Source organism: Carlito syrichta, unplaced genomic scaffold, assembly GCF_000164805.1.
Source record: "Carlito syrichta isolate Samal-C Ts95f unplaced genomic scaffold, Tarsius_syrichta-2.0.1 Scaffold316483, whole genome shotgun sequence".
Lineage (NCBI taxonomy): Eukaryota > Metazoa > Chordata > Mammalia > Primates > Tarsiidae > Carlito > Carlito syrichta.
In genome coordinates, this window is record NW_007260579.1 from 113,611 (window position 1) to 125,592 (window position 11,982).

General features: G+C 35.9%; 1 pseudogene; it reads right to left on the reverse strand.

Annotated features, from left to right (window-relative positions):
* Window positions 1–534: 534 nt before the first annotated feature.
* Window positions 535–1,477, reverse strand: LOC103277136 (annotated as a pseudogene).
* Between the last annotated feature and the right edge of the window lie 10,505 nt (window positions 1,478–11,982).

An 11,982-nucleotide genomic window follows, 5' to 3' on the forward strand; every position in this document is an offset into this window, starting at 1 on the left:
ACAGCATTACACAAACATCACAAAGTCAGTGACTATATGTGCTATATAATTATTATAAAATATCAGAGGACAACCTGTAGAGGGATAGAGGTCTTTCGGCTGAATGTTAGGCAATCAGACTTTTTCACCTCACTGCTATGCTTCTTGTTAATTCTTGTAACATGAAAAAAATAATAATAATTGACATATGGCTACCATGACTATAGAATGAAAAGTACATAAGGTAAACATTTAGATATGTAAATAATAAAAAAAATTATGTTTAGGCCAGTATTCTCTAATGATTTGGAGACGATGATACCACAGTATTTGGAGTTACAAAATGGAGATAATATTCCGTTATACACTGTGAATGATGGAAAGATCGGTAAATCTGCAACAGACTTTCTCTGTCAGATCATACAATAGTTCTTACATTAGAAAATTAGAGAGAACACCCAGTCAGAAGCAGGAAATAAAAGGTGCACAGTAGTTTTGGAAACTGATTTGTTAGCATTTTAAACTTAAGGAGATGATGAGATTTCTTTGAACAGATTAGTTCCTAGAGACAATGAATTTCTTTTGAGAGCAGAGGAGTTTCTTGATGGTGTCCTTCATGTCTTTGTTCCTCAGACTGTAGATTATTGGGTTAAAAAGTGGGGCAAGGACAGCAAACATCAGTGCAATGGCCTTGTCCAGTAGCGGTGGGAACGTGACAGAGAACCGAAGGTACATGAGTGCTACACTGCCAAAAAACAGCAAGAAAATAGTGATGTGGGACACACAGGTGGAGAATGCCTCCTGACGACTCTCACTGGAGGGAATTCTCAGGATCACGATGATGATTCTTAAATAGGAAAGGGTGATGATGACAGAGGTCAAGATGGAAATAGCATGGATCACATCTTCAACCAGAATCACAGACGTGTCTGTACAGGCTAAGCATAGCACAGGTTCAAAGTCACAAAAGAGTTGATGGATTTGGCTGGGGCCACAGAAAGGAAGAGTAGAAATCCACACAATCTCTGGTAGTAACACAAGGAAGCCAAAGATGCAAGAGCCAGAGGATAGCTGAATGCACAGTGGAGGGGTCATAAGGTTACATAATGCAGAGGGTTAAGATGGCAACATACCTGTCAATAGCCATAACTGTGAGGACAAGGGCTTCTGTGACCCCAAGTGAGTGGAAGAAATACATCTGCAGGAGGCAGCCAGTGAAAGAGATGGTCTTCTGTTCACTCACCAGGTTAGAGAGCATCTTGGGAATGGTCATGGTGGTGTACCAAATCTCCAGGAAAGAGAAGATGCTTATAAAGTTGTAAATGGGATTGTGGAGATGAGTGTCCAGCCGGACAGCAATGAAAATTATGAAATTTCCAACAATAATGAACACCTAAATAAAGAGCAAAGGCATGAAGAATAAGAACCTGCCTTTCTCAAATTGAGGGAAATCAGAGAAATAAAACTCAGTCACTATTGTCTGATTCACCAGATCCATATGTTCAATGGTTTTATTTGTTGGCGGATAAAACACAGTCAGAACTTTAAGTACATCCAAAGAACAAATAAAAACTTCTTTTCAAGCAGCTGAATGGACTTGAAATTAAGTTGATTAAATAAAATATACAATGTGAGTTGTTTCTCAAGTTATAAAGTGATCCTGTCAAATTTGCAAATTCTTTTTAGTTATTATAATATTTAATGCTGTCAACTATTCTATTGTATAAGCAAACAGTTTTGCTATTTAGAGAAATTGGTACGAACTCTGTTGAATGCCGATTTGGCAATTTTTATTGAGAGCCTCAAATTGTCTAGAACCTGCCTTTCACCATGTAGCCTAGGGAAAATATTTTAAATATACAAAAAAAGATGCACAGCAATATTAACTGGATGTTTGTTATAATAGTAAATTAAAAATAAATTAAGTAAGTAGGCACTTTTATTTTGAAAGATGAAATGTTGAGGATACAGAATGAATTGTGACAAAATTATATCCCCTGAGGGTAATAATACGACCCTTTAAAGTGAGCATCTTTAAAGCTAAAATGTGGTTTTCCCTCTTCCTTTGGGTTGTCTCATTGTTAACAACTGAATAAAAAGAAAAATCCAAAGATTATATTGAATATAAGACATACAGCTTAAACCCTTGTGATATATCTGTGTGTACAAATAATCAAATCTACACTTTAAAGAGCATTAGTGAATAGTTGAGGTATACTAATCTGGAAATCTCATTCTATGAGTAACTTAGTGTTAGTTGGGAGACTTTAATCAACAGTACACCTCCAGAAGCAGGTTTGGCAAAGCTTTATATATCCTTATCTGTATCCACACTAAAGAGTATATTAATAAGCACAAGGCTGGTTTCTCAACTTGAGCACTTTTAACATTTTGGAATAGATAAATCTTGGCTTGAGGTGGATAGGAGGCTATCCTGCACATTATAGAATGTTTGGCAAAACTCCTGGTTTATACCCCGTAGTTTTCAATAGTCTGAATCCTTTCCTCTGTCATGACAACTATTTGGCTCCAAAAATTGCCAAATGTCCCTGCAGGGGAGAAGTGGGTTAAAAAAAAAAAAAAAATATATATATATATATATCACACCAGTTGAGAACCACTGGCATACGAAAAAAATGTTTTGATGAAAAACTAAGTGATAAGTTGATTCCTAGAAATATACGTAATTCCTTGCTTGAAGGGATATAAGAACATGATGAGCCAAGTAGCCTATAACACTTGCAGGGGTACAATAGGCACATCATCCATGAATTCCTGTGCTCTTGCCTTAATGAGAGAACATCACCTAATCTCATTAAAAAGCTAGCTTTTCTACTGGTGAGAACTTTCTTACATTCTGTCTTTGAAAGAAACATTAATTTATTCTACTTATCAAAAACCTTTAAAGAATATAGAGTTACGACGTCCATGAGTCCCCAAGAATAGGTTTAATAGTAGGTTTTTGGTGCCTGCTTGCTAATAAATATTTGCATGGCAGAATTCTGACACACCTTTACTCGGTACTGAGGTTATTGGAGATGGGATCTCTAAATGGAGAAAGATCCTAACACCTACCAAAAAGAGTCAGATAATTGTGAACTGCCAAAAGATATAATAAATAGGCAAAATTATTTTGAAACCCCAATACCAGAGGCTATATAAATTAGGAAGTCAGCCTGGCACCTGGAAACCAAAGACTTTTTTTTCTTGCATTATATAGAAACAGCAGAATATTACATCTATGTTGAGACAATATGAGAGAAAAAAAATCCTTCGTCTTTGAGAAAATGTCTACATAAAAAATAGAGGTTCATAAAAATAATTTATGCTTTGATCGTTTCTTGTCTTAATTACTCTTATCTGAGCTTCTTGTTTTCAGACTTGTATTGCTCCAATCCAATCTACACTTAGCTACTGGGATAATCATAAATGCAAAGCTATTAGTCCTCCGTCCAAGAATCCTGTGGAGGATCTCTATAGGCTTCCAAATCATTTCTGAGTTTCTAACCATGACAGATAATATGAATGCATATGAGATTTTAAAATGATTTCGACATCCCATTGTTTTGATTTTTTTATCCCCAATATGCTTTTCTGATACGATAGAAAATGACACCCTTGTAATTTTTCTGTTTCTTTCTCAGAGGCAGTAGGAAGATAAACAGAAAAGCTAGCATTATGTCCAGTATGGTTTGGAATTAGAACATTGAATCCTGAAAAAGGAAAAAAATTGGCAGGTGTTGAGGAACTTGAGTCTTTAAGAAGGGAAAAATATGCATAGGAAGACAATTTTATATTAAGGCAAAGTTTTACTAACAGGACTCCTATATTTTCTGGAGTAATGGATAGCCCAGAATCTCAATTATAAGTTCCATTTCTTGGAGCTGGCATTGTCTTTGCATTTCTTTCTTCTTCTTTTTTTTTTTTTGAGTTGGTGTCTCACTCTGTTGCCCAGACTGGAGTGCAGTGGCACGCTCCCGGCCACCACAGCCTCGACCTGCTGGACTCTGGCAATCCTTCCACCTCAACCTTCCAAGGAGCTGGAACTACAAGCGTGTGCTACCACGCCCAGCTAATTTTTTCGATTTATTGTAGAGACAAGGTCTCGCCAAGTTGCCCGGGTAGGTCTCGAAACTGGAATTTTTTATTCTTAAAGATCTTTCCTGACTCCACTAAATATAGTGCAAGAATCCTAGATTAGAATTAACTCAGAAATCAGTAAAGATAAAAACAATTATAAGGCTAGTGACCCAGCAAAATTTAATAGATAATTAATTAATGTGTTTTTTATCTTATAACTCTAGTCCTAGGATACAAACTCATCAAAACCCTCCATTCCTGAGTTATGGTCTTTTCCCCTACCCCATGTGTTTCCACAACCTTAGCAAGGTTTCTGCAATATGGGGAGCCAGCCCCCCAAAAGAGATTTTGAGGGTCCCTGGAAGGTGGGGCAGCGTCAGCGAATATTCTGGGAGAATAGAAGGGAAGAAAGAGACTGGACTCTGTCTAGTGCAGAAGCCGATTCTGTAGTAGGGATAGACATTAAAAGAAAGCAAGATGGAGGCATAGATATAAAGAGGAAGAAAGACAAAGAAAGAAAGTGGACAACTGTTCAGTGAAATGAGCAGAAGCCGTTTATTGGGAACAAACATGAGTCTTTTATCCCAAATTTTCACATGTCAAGTCACAAGACTTTCACGTGGGCACAAAGCCAGGTAGGTGAGGGACGTCCCCCACCCACCAGGCATTTCCTTAGGAATGAGGAAAGGCAACCCCAATCAAATCACAAGAGTTTACATGAACACGAAGCCAGGTGGGTGGAGGGCATCCTCACCCACCAGGCATTTACCTTAGGATGAGAAAGGACGATCTTAATCAAATCACAAGAGTTTACATGAACACAAAGCCAGGTGGGGGGGCATCCCCGCCCACCAGGCATTTTCCCCAAGCATGAGGAAGGACAATCCCAAAATTATCTCACTGTTCCTTATGCTTGGTTTACGTTCCTCAAAAGCAATACAACAGTTTTAATATCATAAAATCCTAATTATCAATAACTTCTAAAACTTATGCATACCCAACACCTAATGACTGACTTAAATCCTAATACCTTTCTATTCTGTGCTAACTTTACCTGTACTATAAAAAAACTCTTAATTGTAGGTCAGACCAGTTCCTAAAGAATGTGGCCCAGTCCAAAATGGACGCTGGGCCCTTCGGAATGTGGCCCAGCCCAAAGTTCGTGCTGGGCCATTTCTGGTAACCCTAGATAACCATCTCATGCTGGAAACAGCTCTCTAAATGTATATACTAATTCTACAAATATATTTTTAAATCTTATAAAGAAGCTTGAATCACGTATAAGGCTCCCAAATGTGATCTGAGTTTGAACTGTGTTAAGTTTAAAGCCGAAACCGCAGTCTGTGAGAAGTGGGAACGATGGATCCCTAGAGTCAGTCATGCCTGTCATATACTCAAAACTTCATACTTAGATCGTTAAAATCCCTACCAGTGGGTAATGCTAAACAACAAGGAAAGGAGGAGGGAATGGGCCTTCAGCTCCTGAACCAGCCTGGTGGTCTCAGGGTCCACAGCCGGCCTGGATCCCTAACGCTCAGGCAGGCCTCCATGGCTGGCTCCCAACACTGCAACTCCTTCCTCATTTAGATCTATCAGAAAATGATATATAAGAGTAAATAATAATAATATGAGACTCTCCCCAAATATCTAGCAAACAAAGGCAATCACTCATACCCCAAAGTACAGAACTGACCCCTCACTCCATACTCACCTCTTCAAGAAAACAAGAGGGTCACTTCCTCTTTTCCAAATTCATCTTTATTATTCTGCAGCACAAGTAGGAAAGTCATAACTACAGCCACCACTCTAGGCTTCTCCGGGAATAGCTACATGGGGAGAGACTGTCTTCCGGAGAGTTCTTCTCAGTATCTAGGGAAAAGCAACTCTATGATCCATGTGACAAATTAGGGGAACACTTGTGCTTCACTCCCCTTTCACGAGGTCACCACACCTATGAAAAGCAAGGTTTTTAAATCAGACTAGAAAAAAGATGGAAAGAGATACTTGGTTTTCCTTTCTGCCCAAGGGTTAAAAGAATTTTTGATATCACAAAGTGTCTGCGGAAACAGAGGAAAGATAAGGAACAACAGGAATCAAGCTAACAAAATATGGTTCAAAGGCAGGGAGTTTTTATCTACTCTTCTTTGAAACTGTTTCAGAACAGTTTAATGATAGCACAGTACAACCTCGTAGTATACTACAGAAGATTCAGCCAGCAGCCGCCCAGCACAGCTTAGTAGAACTTCTTCAGAAGGGTCCGGGGATCACAGGGTCATTTAAGATAGCGGCAGGAGAGAGGGGACTCCCATGAGAGTTCATGGGCTTCAGTGATCCCAGCAGCAGATATGCCCAAGGGACTGGAGTCAGGAAAGGATGTAAAGAGAATCTCTCCTGCTATACTGATGAGCACATGTGAACTAGACCTTAGAGAAACCTAGGATTGGAAAAGTTCCTCATATAATAGAAAGGAAATAGAAGCAGAGGGTAATTTTTCTTTCTTTGTCCTTTTTTAAAACCTGCAATTGGATCCAATAGTAACTTCCAAGTATATAGAGCCACATAAAAAGACATATACAACACATAAAAATTCTTTCTTTCCTCACAAAAAAGAAACATGCACAAATGTTAAATATCTAATAAAATGGTAGTAGTAGACATGGAAAGGAATTAGAATTTAAAATTAGGAAAATAAAACCTGATAAAACACAGATATCTATGACACATTAAAAAGTCAGAGCAAAGATGACTTTATTGACTCTGAATGACTACGTTTTCAAAGACAAATTCAACATACATTTAATGAATGAATATATGGCTAAATGAATGAATAATGGAATGAATGGGTGAATTAACTAATCTTAAGAATCAGGTAGTGACCCGAGGCTAGACTAATCTGCAGCTACACTCATGTTTACTGCTTGAATTCTATTTTCACTCAAAAAGTCTTATCATTTGTGTAAATCAATTCTTCCTCTTATGCTCCGAACTCATCTTATGGAGAGATATTGATTCTTCAATTGCCTTAGTTACACATAGATTTTCAAATCATTTTCTGCTATTCAGCTTATAAATATGTTCAGGTGCATTTATCTTAAAATATATACTCTTGCTCTTCTCATGGTTGCTCTGAGGTTACTACACTGCTTTTCTTTTCTCCATTTTCTTAATAGTAATTTACTCTTTTATTTCTATTTCTGTCCCGACTTTTTCACTTCTCATTCACATGAACCTATGACCCCACTTAAGAAATAAAACATAGCCGGGCTCGGTGGCTCAGCCTGTAATCCCGTGCTTTGGGAGGCTAAGGTGAGTGGATTGCCTGAGTCCGGGGTTTGAGACCCGCCTGGGCAACTTGGCGAGACCTCATCTCTACAATAAATCCAAAATTAGCCAGGCGTGGTAGCGTGTGCCTGTAGTTCCAGCTACTTGGAAGGCTGAGTCAGAAGAATCACCGGAGCCCAGCAGGTCGAGGCTGCAGTGGCCAGGAACAGTCACTGTACTCCAGTCTGGGCGACAGAGTGAGACTCCAACTCAAATAAATAAATAAATAAATAAAACATTACCAATAACTTTGAAAGCTACTATATGCTCTTCTTCAATCCAATTCTTTCCTCCCATATTATGATTATTATTCTATTAAGCACATGTATATGCAGTCAAAAACAATATATTGCTTAGCTCTGTTTGTTTAACTCTAGATAAACAGTCATATTTTAGGTATTATTTTACAACTTGCCTACTCACATAGTGTTATGTTTTTGAGAATCGTTTATGTCAGTATATCTAGTTGCAGCTTAAAAGAAAGTCACTGCTATCTTGTATAAATATCAAACAATTTCATCATTTACTAGGCATGAACTATTTGTATTTTAGAGTATCCACATCTTCAAAATTGCTTTCCAAATTCTGTCTACCTTAAACAATGCATGCTATTTTATCATTGCATATTTTTTCTAACATTATGTATGGTCATATTTGTTACTATTTGGTTGTTATATAAATAATATGCTATTCTTTTGATGTGTGCTTTCCTGCTTATCAATGAGATTGAACACTTTTTCATATATCTATGTGTGCACATGCACATAAACACACACACACACACACACACACACACACATACACACGGTCCAAAAATTAAGTCTGCAAACTTACCACTGTGCCCTTTTCTTGGCAACACTGTACAAACAACTTGGTAAGATTTCATAACCTTGGCATCATGTCGATGTATGGCAGTATTTTGCAGAGTAGAGTTTATTATTGCTGTTGCATGTTTTTGTGTGCTATCATGAGAATGTCAGAGCTTGAATTAAAGCAGTGAATAAGCATTACGTTTCTTGTTAAACTTGGCAAGGGTAGAAGTAAAATCAGAGCCATGTTAGTCCAAGTTTAGGGGGATAATGCCATGAAGAAAATGGCAGTGTACAAATAGATTGAATGTTTTTCTGAGGGAAGAGAAAGTGTCACTGATGAAAAGAGGTCAGGATGGTCAGCAACAAGCAGAACTGATGAAAACATTGCAAAAATTAATTGACTTGTTTGGCAAAATTGTCTGCTGACTGTGAGAAGCATAGCAGACCAAAGAAACATCAATAGAGAAATAGTTAGGAAAATCTTAACTGAAAATCTTGGCCTGAGAAAGGTGTGTGCAAAAATGGCCCTCAAGGGAGCTCTTGCAGCACAGCAATGCACCAGCTCACACAACACTGTCTGTGAGGGGGTTTTTAGCCTGTAAACAAATAACTGCATTGGAACACCCTCCTTACTCACCTGATCTGTCTCCAGTAACTTTTTTCTTTACCTGAAGATTAAGGAAATATTGAAAAAAGACATTTTGATGACATTCAAGACATCAAGGGTAATACGGCAGCTCTTACGGCTATTCCAGAAAGAGTTTTGAAATTGCTTTGACAGGTGGACTAAGTGCTGGCATCAGTCAACAGCTTCCTAAGGGGAGTACTTTGAAGGTGACTGTAGTTATAGTCAGCAATGAGGTATGTAGCACATTTTCTAGGATGAGTTCGTGAACTTAATTATCAGACCTCATATAGTATATCCTCATTTGGTTGCTTATCTTTTTCTTATTAATCTGTAAAAGCTCTTTATATATTTTGAATAATAATCATGTCCATTATATATGTTACAAATACACACTCTTAGTCTGTATTTGCGTTCTGTCTTTTCACTTTTTTAAAAGTGGCATTTGGTGAATGGGTGTGTTTATGTAGTTGAATTAATCAGACTTTTCATTTATTGCTTATATTTCTATTGAATTAAGAATTTTATGTTACTTGAAATAATAAAAATATTTTCCTAAATTTTATTCTAAAAGCTTAATTTTCAAATTAAATTTCTTATCTATATGTGGCTGATTTGCGGGCATGTAATAAGTTCAGGATACAATTTTATTTAACTTTGTCATATGGTCAGATTGAAGCTCCAGCACTACTAGTTAAATGATCCATCTTTTTCACAGACCTATTACACTAGCTATGTCCATCTTTTCCCATGTGATCTGCTGTATCTGCTCTCCCATATGTCAAAATTCCATATTGCATCAGTCTATTTTTCTTTTTTTACTTCCACTGGCATGTTCACTCCCACTGGTATTTCATTATGTATATTACTTTATAATAACCTTTCATATATAGTAAAACAAGCTTCACCAAATCTTCTCCTTTAAAATGTTTTATTCTTGGCCCTCACTTTTACATGCTCCACTCCTCCCTATCCAAAATAGGATTTTGATGGAAAATGCATTAATCAATTGATTTGTAGATGATTGATATATTTATGCTGCTGAGACATTTTATTCATTAATACAGCATATGGATCAATTTATTTAGGTGTTTAACATCTTCCAACACAGTTTTATAAAGTGCCTTGTTTTAGATGTAGCACATTTTGAATAGTTCCTTATTATTTCAAATGGTATCTTTGTGTTATGTTTTCTATCAACTATTGTGGTATGTAATAATGAAATTGTTAAATATATCAGTTTGTATCTATTCACTTACCAAACTTTTTCTTACAATTTGTTTTTTTTTTGAAAATTTCTATGTAAAATTTTATATCATCTTTAATGTCATTCTTTCCTCTTTATAATCTTAATGCTGTCTATTTTTATCTTATTTTCAAAGAGTTTTTCTTTTCTATGGTGGGCACCTATGTCATACTTTTTATTTTAAAAAGAACACTTTTAATATTTCCTCATTATGTATAATTTTATGACTTAAAAAATATATAACTTAGCATTAATGTGGTATTAGTACTACAAATAATTTCCTTCTGTTCTTAGTGTGCTAAGTATTTTTTATTTTATATCATAAGTCTGAATTATATGAAATATTTTCTTTGCACTTATTGATATGACTGTACAATTTTTCCCCTTTAACCAGAAAACATGGAGAGTAATGTCAATAGATCTGTAAGCCTAACCAAACATATATTTTGGAATCAATTTTATCTTGGACTTGTAATTTTAAAAATTAATATGTCATTGAATTTGTTTGGAATTTAGAATTTTTGCATTTATGCATATGAATATAATTTTTACAGGATCTATACAATTTTTTTCTTATACAATTCTTTCTAGTTTTGGTATCAGGAATATAGTGCTATAAAATGCACTGGGGGAGTGTGTTCTTTCTTTCTAGATTCTGAAAGGGTTCTTACAAGATTGTAAGTTTTCATTCCTTTGCTATTTGATAAAGCTTAATGTTAAACTATTTTGGTTTAATGTCGTGTTTTTAAAAAAGGAATTTAATAATTCATTTACTTAATGCAAACAGTACTATTCAGGTTTATTAATTTTCACACTGCCTTTGTGACATTCATTTGTAGTGAGTTTCCACACACAAGTAAGAAAGATCTTCTGGTGCTTTTCTTAATTGTTTCTCTATGTCAAAATACCTATTATTCCTAATCACACTTTTAATCCTCCTCTTTACAAGACCATTACCTCCTTGTGTACATTTATCATACACTCCACTTTCACTTGTTCTGTTTATTATCTCTGTTCTCGAATATTTTCACTTTCAGTTGTCAAAGCCTATTGATTCTATATGTTGTATAATTACTCCTTTTTTCTTTTATCTTTTAATTCCACTATTATAGTCTTATTTTAGGCTTTTACCCTAGACTATTGCAGAAAAGGACCTGATGACTAGTAGGTGTGGTGCTCAATAAATGAGTTCAGGACACGATTTTATTTAACTTTTTCATATGATCAAATTGAATAATTTGATTTTACATCAAATTGTTGCATTACATATTGCAATACATATTATATATTTAAATTGAATAATTTATCTTTTTAAAATCTAACCTTTGATATTAATTACTTTTTTGAGATGGTGATCTCACTATATTGCCCAGGCTGGACTCAAACTCTTAAGCCCAAGCAAGACTTTCCCTGAGCCTTCTGAATAGCTCGGATTACAAACATGTATCACTATACCTGGACTGGTTGAATAATTTAATGGTACTTGTTACTTCCAACATTTCTCTGCTTTTTTACATTCTGAATATCAAGATACAATTTTGTGCATCAATCCCCACTCAAAAATTATCTAATAATGTATATTAAGTGCAAAATATATATTAAAAATCCCAACATGTGATATTCAAAGACCGCCACACTACCCACCCTTACTCTCCAGTGCTGTCTTTACTATTTCATTCTACAAGTTCTTCATTTCAAACAAAATAAATGTGTCCATTTAATATCTATAAACATACATCTTGTATATCACCACTGAACCTTAGTTGATTTCTGTTAAACATATATTACCTGAGCTTTTGAAAGTCCCAAGGCTATGCATTGGATATTAAAATATATATAAGCCAAGTTCAGTGACTCAACCTGTAATCCGTGCCTTTGGGAGGCTGAGGTGAGTGGATTGCCTGAGCCTGCGGGTTCGA